Here is an 11,445-nt window from a genome sequence, read left to right as displayed (position 1 = left end):
CAAAATAAAACAAAGCAAACAAACAAAACAAACAAACAACCCCCCTCCAAAACAAACAAACAAACAAACGAAAAAAGAGGTACTTGACGCACCAGAGAAATGGAATTCTAAGCTGAAGAAAAATACTGAGGTTTTTTCCCTTTCAGTTCCCACTTATAGTAGCCAAAAGCTTTATAATCCGGCTGGGCTGCCATAGACCTGGGGATCCCTGGGGCTCTAATTGCTCTGAGAAGCTCCAGAATCAAAAAGCTTGGCACATTATCAAGTGATCTGCAAAAAGCCAAGAAAAATGGAGAGATCATGCCTCTCAAAGCTTCCGTGTTCTTGGCTAAGACTTATCCCTCCAGGTGGTCTGTTGACAATCCTGAAGCTCAGAGAGGGGTTCTGCTTAGTAGCCAGGGAAGGACATTTTTATCCATTATATATGTCTAGATTCCTGCATATAGTTTAAGCAAATCAGCATTTTCTAGTAAAGCAATATTCCATGTAGAAGTCTGAAGTCATTTGAATGCTGCCTTCCTAATAGAAAACAGAAGGATATGGACACTCACTATCCTGCATCCCTACACTTATTTTTCCTGCCCTCCTATGCTCTTTTTACAATGCTGAGTTTCAATACATAACAAAACATACTCAGATCTTATATTCTACTTATTCTGTGTTTTTAATTCTACAATATTTCCTTTAATGATCCCTCTAATTCAGTGTTTGTCTAAATAAGTTCTTTAAACTTGGAATTTTGGTCAGGTTTGGTAAGGTCATCAGTTTGAGCATCTGTAGTACACTACTTCCTTTCTGGATTTACTTTATACTCACTGTATGTTATTATAATATCTGCTGTATTAAGTAGTCTAATGAATGTCGAACTAAGACAGAATTCAAGAGCTTTTCATTGTATTACTTATCATACACCTTGAACATTGGGCATCTGTAAAATGGAAATACCAGGGACTTTATAAAGAGTGTTAATATTTATGATGAAAATTAGTTTATAATCCATATTTATGGATAAAAAGTTTTTTGTTGTTGTTGTTTTTTTTGTTTTGTTTTTTGGTTTTTGGTTTTTTTTGTAATAACTGCAGTATTAATTTTCATCCCCTTCTTCATTAATAATAAGGAGATATCTAATTTACTCAAATGAAAGCTATTTACAAATAATAAATCTATTGCTGGTGGCAGAACCTCCATAAAAGCACTGAAGAATTCAAAAGAGGAGTGGTTTAAAAATTCTGAAAAGGAAAAGGAACAATAACATGTTAATTAGTTCATGGTCTGTTTCATTCAGAAAATCTCAAATAGTTTACAAACTTAGAGAAGATAGTTTAATATCCACATCTTAGAAACTGCATTCCTGTTAGAATCAAAAATATTCCGGTGCCTGAAATTCGATAAAATCACTTAAAAAATAAAACAACATTTTCAAATCTTGATGGGCCATTTAAGCCACACAAATTGGGCGGCAGTGCTAACTGTCTTCACCTCATCCCAAGCAAGAAACTTTGTTATCAAGTCAATTCTTTATCAATTCTTCTTTAAAGATGGCATTAATTATGAAGAAGTGGTTCTTTAGATAACAGGAGCCTGCTTAGCAACAAGGACTTTTATAACTGACTGCTATATCTGATAACCATAGTACATGAAGTCATGCTACTTCACAGCCAGAACTCACTTTGCCAACAGGCAAACCATGGAGATGGCTCCTTTCTGCCATAGATCACAATGGGAAGTAGAAGTTTTCAAACAAAAATGAAATAGGGCAATGAATGCTGAACAAACATGCACATTTGTTGCAATTAGTCTGGATTTGGTGATTTGGGTAACATAGGGAACCTAAAAAATTGAAGACACAGTCATTTGCACCGACTTTTTGTAAATAAAGATACTGCAAAGTCATTAGTGTGGTTCTGTGTGACATTTACGTTACTCCGATGTCCAAAATCCTTTCAGTACCAACCAGAACATTTTTTTTTCTGCAGAATAAAAAGAATTTAAACCTTTTATCTTTTACTGCTATTACAAAGTGTGTATTTTCTGATGTAATCACAGAAGTTTGAGTTTATTCTTCTTTGTTGTTGCTTTTTCCACATGGATAAACTTGAACTCCCTTATGCATCTTCCCAGGCATTGCCTTTAGCTGTACTGTCTTTTTGGGTGAATGTTGAGCTATTCTAACATTAAGAAAGATGCTTTTTATTGAATGACACTCTCAACTGTTTCACCTAATAGTTGTGACCAGGCTAAAGGCCAATTCAAATCCCAGAAAACCTTTGAAACCTTAGGCCTCAGGAAGATTATTTAAAAGCATTTTTTATTATTATTATGTCAGTTGCTGTAGGTGATGAAATGCAACAACATCAGACAATTCATTCTTTGCTCCAGGTGCAACTTAATATATGCCAGGAAGAAGTAATTCAGCATGTCAAGGGGGCTTCACCACCTGCCTGACCCAACTTACTGAAGTACTACCATAAATAGGAGTGACTGATTAAGCAGATGTGCCTTCATTGTGTGTATGGCTAATTCTAGACCCTTGTCATGCAATGCCTCTGGGATGCTTAAGCTCTACAATAGATAAAAGATTTCAGTCAGAGTTTTTGACAAAATTGTCACGTTCCTCAGATGCCAAGGAAGTTGCTCTTCCATGCAGACTTCAAACTAACACAAGTAAAGACTTTGGGGATTGGTTCAGTTTATCTGTGGTGAGTCCAAAGTGGCAGAAACCCATATATCTAGAATGGGCAGTTCAAATCTGATTAACTGTTTGAAGCATAGTCAGTATGTTAGAGGAAGCTAGATCCTTTTACCTTTCTTAGTGAAAAGCATATTCCCTTGAGCATGGCGAGGATGTAATTTACCCTTTGTGCAAGTCTGTTATGAAGTAACTACAGTCATTATTTAGTAAAAAACTCAAGTAAGCATTTAGGGTTTTTATGGTATTTTTATCTAAAGACAATGCTTTCATTCCACATTACAGTGTGGTGACTTCTATTTGCAATTTAAAGTTACTTTAAATCTTCAAAAATCTGAAAGCATGGATAATACTCTTTAAACACATCTGTAACTTCAAAAAGCCACACTGAAGTCAAACTAGCAATAAAGGTTCCCTGACAGATCTCTTAGATGCTAAATTATATCTGGAAGCATTTTTTATAACCAAAATCTGAACTCTGAAATAGGGGTTTGTAACAAACAGTTACAAAGGCAAAGCCAAATCCCTGCATCTGGATTCAATGGGAGTGTCGTAAGGCACGTTCTACATCTGAGTCTATATGAATAAATGGTAAAACCTACAGTGATGTAAACATCTACAGAAGTATACCATCTTTTTCTCACGAAGAAAACAGTGAGGATGTAGCAATAAACAAGAAATATTTTCATGATATATCTACCTTATTATCTTTTATTTTTCAAAGTATTGTTTCTAAATACATTGATGTAGTACTTGCTACTGAACTCTATATCTGTGCTGATAGATTTAAGTCCTCTTCTATATACAATCTGTAAACATTGTTTGGTATATATCATAGGAGAAAGACAGGACTTTTGCTATATCTGCATATTAGAACAGCCACATATTTTCTTCTCTAGTCCCACCAGGAAGATGAATCAAATGCAGTCACTCTCCTAGAAGGATACTGAAGTAGCGTACTGCATGGGATTACTATGCAATGGGTCTGCAGGTTACTTGAACTCAGACTGCTCTTAGGACTGCAGCACCTTACAGCTAGACATGGATAAGTAAAATGAAGTCAGGTAGAAAACTGACCACTTACTTGCCCTTTGTCCCATGCTCACAGAAATAAGTTGCTTTCAGTTTGGTACTGCTGAATATGTGTTTCTGATGTGTACTAAAAAAAATACAAAAATCACATACAGTATAGAAACTCCAATGTTCTGGTACACTGGATTTCATTTAGTCATTCATACCATGCAGATTTGTCCAATGCTGTACTACTATAAGCTTCTTTAAACTTCTTACAGTACATCAAAACATAATCTAAAGCTGCCTGTATCTGCCCTGACATCCTGAGCTTGAGGAAAAATAACAGTCTTTTCTCTTTGTTCACATTCTGTTACACTATTTACACAGCTCACAACCGAAATGATTACAACTGTTCATTCTGTAAGACTACATGTAAGTGAATGAAAAAAGCTAATCACTGCTAAAATCCTCTAACCTCTAAAACTAAACACGGTTTTTGCCGCCTTCTCAGTTCTCAGAGAGGGCATTACAAGGATGGTATCCAATAGTCATCTTTAGAGTTAAACAAACACAATTCATGATTTCTCAGAGTCAGTCTTCCAGGGTTAGTGATCAACAGTCTTATTTATGACCTGGCACAAACTATTCAAAAACTACTCAGTACAGCTACCCTTAGTGCTACAATAAACGAACTCAGTACCTTGCTTTGGGCCTTCCCATTCGAGATTTTAGACTTGCCTTCAGGAATGTAAAATGCAATGACTGTAAAGTGATTCTTTGCTAACCTTAGATGCAGAGAGTCATGTGTGAGAATACCAAAAGGGGTAGGATAAGCTCTTGCTTAAATAAAAAATTTAGAAAAGTAGGGAAAACCGGAAGCAAAAAGTGCAAGTGAAAAAATGGTTTCTAACTGGGTATGCTAAAGGTGTTCAGTGAAAGCAAGAGGCAGTAGAACTCTGAATAGTTTTCCAAATGACACTATTAAATTTAAGAAAAAGGCTATGCATCAGGACAGTCCGTGTTAATAGGAGGCTAAGGTCATTGGCATAACAGTCATATGTGCTGATTAGTGAGGTAATGTGACATGACTGCAGACTGCAGTGTGTTTCAAGCATACATCAGAAAGGGTGTCAGCAGGGCGCATCTCGAAGGGAGGCCTACTGCTGAGAGGTGAGTATTTGGGTCTGTGTTTCATTGGCAGAGAAATCGTGCACAGCTGAGTAGAGGATTGGCAGCAGAATGACAAAATAAGATTTTGTTCTTCAATCTGAAATGTTATTCTTCAATACAAAATGAACATCAGGGACTGAGAAGGTTAAAATTAAGGAAGTGGATAGATTTTTCACAATTTGCAATAGCAAATAATAAGAGTGCAGCTTATAGTCACCTCAGTAAAGGGAAGGAAAATCACGTGGGGAATGTTTACAGCACACTGCAATAGGGCCTTCCTGCATGTTTTTCCTTAGATGCCCTAATGAACTTGAATTCTTGGCTAAGGAAGGAAAGCAAAGGAAGTAAATTTCTCATCACCTCTTTTATTTCAGCCTTTATTTTGAAAAGAGAGAATTCTTTATTTTTCATTCATCAGTTCTTTAGCCGTCAACATAAAGAAGGAATTGTAGCACTGTTATACTTTGTTTTGTAAGTGTGGAAGCAACATAGAAAATGCCAGACAACAGTTTCCATGTTATTACTCTCGTGGAGTTAACAGTCTGACAGAAGCATCCTTTGCTGTTAAAAGAAGTTTCCTCTTCTCACCATTCCGCTGTGAGAAAAGGAATAGAAGGAGAGGAACAGAGTAAACCACATTCAGTAAGAGGACACTAAATCTAGTACCTCAAATGTATCTCTCAGTATAGATTGCAGAAGATACCTTCATTCATTGTCCTGGTCACGGTATGTCTTCCAGTACCTCCACTTGTTAGCACTTTCAGGGGCACATCTTTCACTGCCCCTTTTTTTGTTGCTTAGAGAATAAAGGCAAAGCAGTGCTTTGTCTCTGGAGGTAACAAGAGGAATGGACTTGCTCTTCAGGTTTTCATCTGGATCACTTTTCAGATAAGCCAAATAGTAAAGTTCTGGTTTGGGAAAAGCCAGAGAGCTCAGTGCAACTGGGAGAGGGTTGATGAATGCTTGTCTGGTCTGCGCTCAGAGGCTGCCGGATGCGCGTCAGCCCAGAGGTGCGTGATATGCCACAGTGTTAGCGCAGCACTGTGCTCAAGCAAACAAGCTCTGCAGAAAGGCAGACATGGGATCAAGCTCTCCCAACGACACAACTCATGTCTGGAGCTGGTCTGCATCCACAGCCCATGGGCTCCAGTCAGGCGGCAGCCACCCGCCAGATGTACCCAAAGGCTCGGGAAGCACGGACAATCATGTGACATCTTTGTTTGCACTGGCTAAAGAAATGGCTCTAGTTTGCCTGTGCCAGCTGACTGCCCACCAAGGCCGAGGTGGGCCAGTAATGTGATCTGTTATTAACTCCCTTCCTTTCGCTGCCTGTGCTTTTTGCATACCTCAGTGAGTCACGGCTCGTATTATTGCCCAGCCTCCCATACTGCTGACCCTCATTTTTCTTTATTTTATTAATCATCACTTACTCCAATTAGTTTGTGATATAAGTTGCCAGGCACCACAGTCCAAACATGTGAAATGTCAAAAGCAAATAAAGGAAGCCCTGGCACCAGCAATAAGGTTAGCATGCTCTCCCAATACAAACATGCAGGGCCTGAAGACAAGCAGAGAACAAGTCACAACAGCACATGGTTATTATTTCTGTAGGTTAACAGCTTGTTTTTCTGCATTATAAAATTGAAAGCACTCCATCAACTTTTCTAGAACTCCTCATTTTTCTGCTGGAAGTTAAACAAGGCCCTAATTCATCCAGATAAATTTGTTCCCAATTTTCTGCCAAGTAGTAAAAGCAAGAGTTAATCCACTACCAGCTCCAACTTAAGGTATTTTAAAACAGCTGCTTTTCCACATATGTACCATGACTGGATTTTAGTCTTCTGGGCTCCATAATTCTGTTCTTCAGGAGACAGCTGGGAAAGCCAAATTGTCCATCAGGTATATCCATCAGTGAGATTGTGATGGCCAGCTCCTCTCTTTTCTGATCAGCAGCAAATGAAAGTCTTCAGCTTCAGAAAATCTATCCTGTTCAATAAATGTTGCTCAGTGATTTCTCTTTCCTTCCTTCTTCCATGAGGCCACGTAAGGAAGGAAGCTGAGGCAGAAACCCTGCTCATCCCTCTGGGAGTGACAGCATTGAATGCTACCAGCAGAGGAAGAAGCCGCATACCATGTGGGCACAGGGCAGTACACCAAGTAGAAGCTTGGGCAAGAAAAAGCAGCAGTGTGATAGCAAAACAACCCCGAACAGGAAGACCTGAAGGCAAGGAGGAGATGTCTGAGGGAGGGCGTAGGAGGATCTCACCGAGCAGTGAGGTACCGGCACTGCAGCCGCAAGGACACAGCTGTAGCAATCCCTGTCCTAGAAGGTTAAGAGAACAAAGTGATCTGTCCAGTGAAAGAGATACAAACTTTCCTATGTAAGCAAAAGCACAAAACATCTAGGAGACCATCTCCTCTCTGATACTCTCACTCCACTTTCATCACCACAAGGCACTCAGCCTTGATGTCTGCATTTCACCATTGCCCCATGGCATAGAAGTGCTTCCTACAAATTACTATTGTTTAGGTTCTAAACTTGATAAACTTTGTTACAGTCCTTGATTCGGTTTCCTTGATCAAACTTGTCAAAAATACTTGGGTAGGAAAACTGGTGACAATCCTAGAAAAACCAAAACTTTATTCCTGACGGGGCAGCAGTGCTATGATAGCTTGCCAAAGCCAAAACATTTCAGAGTTAGTGGGAAAAAGGCAGTGAAAATAAGAATGATAGCTCTATTAATACCCTTTCTCAAGCTGTTACGCATGTTTTTCACTTCACTGCCTTCAGTCTTGTACATAAGAATGACATTAGTTTGCTGTCATCACTCTCCTACAACACGAGTTCTCGTTCATGTGAATAGCCTTTTATCTTCAGGCTATCTTTCAGAAATAGTTTTCTGAGGAATTCAAAGAGAGTTGCTCCATAGTTCTGCTCTGTTTCCCTTGCTACTACTAGCATTTTCCTTAAGTGTATGGTAAGCAGCAGGTGCCACAGCTGAAATAGTGCATCACAGTGACATAGACATTTATCTCCACCATTTATTTGCTTCACAAATCCTTTCGCACTGTGTAAAAACTTTAACCAGTGTAACTGGAGGTATATTTATTGCAACAGCTACCTGACACCCTGACATCACTTTGACTAACAACTGACATACACTGTTTGCCAGTCTAGATACTAGTACATGTCTCCTGTTGAAATATCCCCGAAACTTCAACCTACAAAAAATAATAATGAGAACACAGTGCTGCCCAGGCCTGTGCAACACCTTACCTATGACTACTTACCTATCATGGATAATCCTTTGCTGATAACTCCCTAATTGTATCTGCTACATAAAAATAAAATAAATCTGTCCTTAATAATTTCCTGTAATTTTCTAACTGGATTCAGCTGGATTCCATAAGAAATGAAAAATCTTGAAATAAGATAAATATATAATAGAACTGGATGTTCTTTTTTTTTTGTCAAAAAAGTTGTGTTTTAGCTCATGAACTGTTGATGTGATTTACTGTTACTGTACTGTTGCATGATACAAGCTATGGGTTGATACTGACATTGGCTTGTCTGACAAATCATTTGTGTTAAAGACAGTGAGCATCTCATCAGTGATTTAAATGCTGTTATTGATTAATGTCACTCCAATATTTGAATTATTTACTTACTTATTTATTTATTTATTAAAAAATACCCTTAAAGCTTAACACAATTTTTTGAATGAAATTCCTCTCAAATTTCAAACTCAAAGTAACAAAGTATTTGCTACACAATCCTGGCAATCTGGATTTCTGTACCATGTTTTTTTCCAGCTTTAGCTGCACAGATTTCTACATCTGCTTGGACCTACTACGTGATTTATTTTAATTTCACTCATTTTCAGAATGAACATGCTATTGAATGAACATTAGGTGTAAAAGGCTATCACAGCTAAGTCAACTGCAACTTCCTCTATGTATGACTGGAGTATCTGAATAGCTCCCCTTCCAGAAACAGAAACTGTGTGCATAATAGTAGCTTTGAGCAATAAGCTGTGAGAAGGAGAGACTAGAGCAAGCAGGTGTCTACCCACTGGTAGAAGGGTCAAAATAGAAGTAATGATAATGCCATTATTTTAAACATAAAGTCTGGAAAGTAACACTTCAGGGGCTGTTTAATAATTTCATCAGTGACACTAAAAGTAATAGCAATAGCAACAGCAATAGCAATTGGTAATAGTATAACTCCATACACTACTTCTGGCTTGATAATATATCTGATTGAAGACTCGTTAGATTGAATGAAACAAAAAGTATGTTTTCCCCATTTTCCAACATTTGTAGTGTTGTAACAGACCATCTGACAAAGCTTTTCTAGATTTGCTGTGACATTAGTTCAAAAAATGACATATTAAGGCAAAATAATTCCTTTCCACTGTCATTATGGGTTATCAGATTATGCGTGGGTTGTGTGGTTGCCTTCAAACAGACATGAGCATAAGACCTCTGACCACTGCTGTCTTCAGTCAGACCTAAGCGAACTCAGCTTTCTCTTGGCTGCTTTCAAACTGGCTCTACACACTGTAATTTGACTGGGATAAGTGAGGGGGATTCGATGATTTACTGGTGGAGACAAAATGTTGCAAGTTGAGTAAAGATATACAGTGGAAACACTCTCTGTGGTGCAAAGAACTCAAAGCATTTTACTCCTTGGGGTCATTTTTCAAAACAGTTCCAGTCTTTGTCCAACCGAAAATATTTTTATTCCTAAGAAGTTCCACAGCTAAAAATGCGGACACATGCTTTTTCCCAAAACTGATTTTTTATTAGTGCATTTAGAAGATATGACTTGTCCAGTTTCAGACAACAGTCTGTTACAAGGGATTATTGTCAACAGTTGAACTGTGCTTTTTTGCCTCCATTTTCTGAAAGCCACACCTTTCACAGGTTTCAGAGCTAATGGTTCATGAATAATTAGCTCATATTTTCATTTTATCTATTAAATTAATGATTATGGACTTAACACAGCTTAACAGACTAGAACATAATGTTGTCCACCTCGTTCTCACCTTAAAGGTGGAATTCACAAAGTCAAAGAATCGCAGGGTTGGTAGAGACTTCAAGAGGTCATCGAGTACAACCCCTCTGCTAAAGCAGAAACTCTACAACAGATCACACAGGTAGGAATCCAGACAGGTCTTGAATATCTCTATAGAAGACTCCGCAACTTCTCTGGGCGGCCTGTTCCAATGCTCCATCAGCCTTGCTGTACTGAAGTTCTTTATGTTTATATGGAACTTCTTATGTTCAAGTTTTAGGCCATTGCTCCTTGTCCTATTGTATAACCAATGGATATCAAGATGTTACAATCACAATATAATCAAGAGAGTTAGGCAAAGTAGACAATAATAACAAAAGAGAATAAAATAGAAGGCTTACCCTTCAGCTGGGCTCGCCAAACACCAATAGAGGTATTCTCCAGAAGAGATCCTTCCCCACTGGCAGCCAGCTCTTAAATAGGTCTAGGAGGGGTGGAGCCTGGCTCCACCCCTTCCGGCAGCACAGGTGAATTGCCTTCACCTGTGCTCCTCTGGCTGGCTCATGGCTCGCCTCAGGTGATCAATCAGAGGTTCAGCCCGTGACTCAGTAGTTCCCATACACCTATCACTACGCATCACTGAGAAGAGCCTGGCCTCTTCCATTTATCTCCCACTTCTCTTTAGATATTTATAGACAGTTATCAGATCCCCTTCAGTCTTTTCCCCGGGCCAAACAGACCCAGTTTGCTCAGCCATTTTCTCGTAGGGGAGATGCTCCAGGCTCTTTATCATCTTGTGGCCCTCTGCTGGACTGCTTCTATGAGAAGCAGTCTTCTTTTTTGAAGTAGGGAGACCAGATATGGACACAGTATTATAAATGTGGCCTCATCAGGGCAGAGTAGAGGGGCAGAATCACTTCCCTTGACCTGCTGGCCATATTCTTTTTAATGCAACCCAGAAATTCAAATTCAAAAGCTTCACACCAAAACTCAGAGCTTATGAGAGATCTGTGCTGAGTCAACCCCTGGAAGATAGAATTCTTTATTGTTCAAGTAGAGGTGGGGGTAATTGGTACACTGGGTATTTAGAGCATGGAAAATTGAGTTTAGCTAAAAAACATGCAGTGTAACAAGACAGATGGTGATAATCAAAACAGTCCTTTGTGGTATACCTGGGTGATGCCTATTTTGCTGGACCAGAAATAAACTTCTATGTACTAAAGAAAATGCTAATACAGTATGGAAATTGAGGATATCAATCAGGTTGGATATCAGGAAAAAATTCTTCTTAGAAAGAGCGGTGATGCAGTGGCACAGGCTGCCCAGGGAAGTGGTGGAGTCACCGTCCCTAGAGGTGTAGAAGAAATATGTGGATGTGTCACTGAGAGACACAATTAGTGGGCATGGTGGGGTTGGCTGATAATTGGACAAGGTGATCTTGTTGATCTTTTCCAACTTTAATAATTCTATGATCTTATGAAATCAAAATCACAGAATCTTAGAATCATAGAATCATGGCATGGCTTAGGTTGGAATGGATCTTAAAGCTCATTGA

This window comes from Tetrao urogallus (genome assembly GCF_951394365.1).
Source record: "Tetrao urogallus genome assembly, chromosome: 1".
Classification (NCBI taxonomy): domain Eukaryota; kingdom Metazoa; phylum Chordata; class Aves; order Galliformes; family Phasianidae; genus Tetrao; species Tetrao urogallus.
The sequence above is the reverse complement of the archived record's forward strand: the minus strand, read 5'-3'. Positions refer to the sequence as shown.